Source organism: Rhipicephalus sanguineus, chromosome 2 (assembly GCF_013339695.2).
Source record: "Rhipicephalus sanguineus isolate Rsan-2018 chromosome 2, BIME_Rsan_1.4, whole genome shotgun sequence".
NCBI classification, from domain to species: Eukaryota; Metazoa; Arthropoda; class Arachnida; order Ixodida; family Ixodidae; genus Rhipicephalus; species Rhipicephalus sanguineus.
The window spans coordinates 17,360,019-17,362,284 of record NC_051177.1 but is presented as its reverse complement, the minus strand read 5'-3'; positions in this window follow the sequence as shown (position 1 = coordinate 17,362,284).

Below are 2,266 nucleotides of genomic sequence, written 5' to 3'. Positions count from 1 at the left end.
GTTCGCGTAACGCTTCCGGTAGAGATGCCAGGTGCTGGGCTATGTAGACAAAAATGAACAAACTGCACAGGACAAGTGTGGCATATCACATCAACACAACAAGGATTCCACAAGAATTCTGTTTCTGTTACACTCCCCTAGCTGCCGCACGTCGCAGTTTGTACGTGCGTTGTGTATAGCACGCGCGACGCAGCACCTGAAAGTACAGCGACGCCCATGCATGTACTTCGGAGGCCTGCTGTGCGCTCCGGCATCATAGGTCGTGCATGCATGGTCCATAGCCGCATACTTCGCCGCGTGCCTTTAAATTCACTGGGAGTTCCTAGTATTCTGGGGAAAAATAAAAGAGAGAAGGCGAGAAAACGAGTCTGGTTTTCGAGTTAACAGTAGAAAATAGCGCTAAAAGACGGGACGAAGAAAGGACACAAACCACGGCGTTGAGAAAGGCGTGAACGAAGAAAAAGAGCGCGATGTAGAATGTTAATCATGAACCAACCAGCTTAAATGCGTACCCTACTGGTTTTCGAGGATGCGATATGGGATTGAGACCGAGGCTGCTTTTCGAATGACTGTCGAGGCAAATTTTCGTGAACGTCCAACCACACCACAACACCATCAAGGACGCCATTCCTTGAAATTGGTCTGATGGCGCAAGCTGCTAGAAAACAACTCTCTATGCCCGCTTTCCGGCACATAGCAAACATAATTACGACTACAAACTACATGAATGGGCTAAGAAAGAGTTCGCGTAGACATGAGTGTACCATTGGCTGTATTAGTTTATACTCAAACAGCAAACAAAAAAAAAAAAAGCTTGCGGCGTGACCTTTACTTTTTACACGCCAGTTGAATCATGCAGGGAGCGACATCTACTCACGCAATTGTCAACAACTTGGCAAGAATAATTCTTAAGCAGTCAATGAGCTCCTTGTAAACTGCATAACAGGAGCGAATGAATAGAGGACACATGCTCACCATCGTGCTGCAATGCCAGGAGTCCCAGTGCCGGCCGCAGTCATGCGAGCATTCTTATTTAAGCGTAAGTTAATATGATGTACGAGAAGTTAAGTAACCGAATGCCGACTGCGAGAAATAAAGCTTTGCGGTCACGTCTTTTCTGATGGTGGTCAGAACGTGAGCAGCATCGAGAGGAATCTCTGACCGATTCCGTGAGAGATGCGCTACAAAGGAAGAAGACCTGAAAGAAAGAAAGGGTATAAGTTGCTGTTGCTGTAGTCCCATAGTGTGGTTGATAGATAACTCAGCAAGAACACGAGAGAGAAATGAGAGATATGCGAACATGGCTTCAGTCCGACTTCATCCCAAATAAAGACCCATTCAAGGCTTAATAGCCCCGAGAGGTTCACTGAATCAATGACGACACTGTCTGAGGAAATTATTTGATTACTTATTTCGAGAACATAAATTGTAATGGCCCGTAAGCTGAGCTAAACAAGGGCAGCTATCTGTATTGTGTACCTATGAAGCGTTGCTTCCTGTCAGTGGTTGTCGTGAGGACATGAGCAGGAGCTTGACATATTGTTTGCCCTACATTTTCAGTCTGCGAAAGGTAAAAATCAATGATGAGCGAGCACGTCACATTACAAAGCGGAACTGTAGATGCCCAGTCAAAAAAAAAGAAAAAGAAAAAACATGGCTTATCCCTCCGACATAGGAATCGAAAGTAAAAGGTGTCTTCACAGAAGTAGTTGATTGTTTATTTAGTATTGGTATATGAGAGCTTGTACAATGTCTATTGGTGTTTGCCAGCTAGAGCACCGTTTGACGTGGATGCACCCACGTTGACGCCTAGTGGCACGTCTCCATCGCGGCGACTAATGTCTATGATAACGATTCAACCGTTGCGGTAGCTGAAGTTCTTAACATATGCCTGGACACAGCGTATCGTGAATTCCACGCAAAGATGGCATCGACAAGCCGTTAAAGGGGTCATGAAGCACCCCTTGGGCTGATTGAAAAAACACATCCTGCGGAAAGCTGACACGGCTATGAACTGCTCTGCCAAATATTACAGTCGTGCGCGCCGCGTAATGGCCACAAGCGGAGCGCGAAGTTGCCGTTTCCCCAGGCACCCTCTTTTCAAACAGAGGCCGGTTCTCACTCTCGTCGGTGGGCGGGGCGTCTGTCCGCTGTACGTCGCAAGAGACATAGCATGCTTATTGGCCGATAGCCGACGTAAATCGAGAGCGGCGTTCGGATCAGATGCGCTTCTTGCCGCGGGGTGCCGCCACTTGCCGGCGCCGCA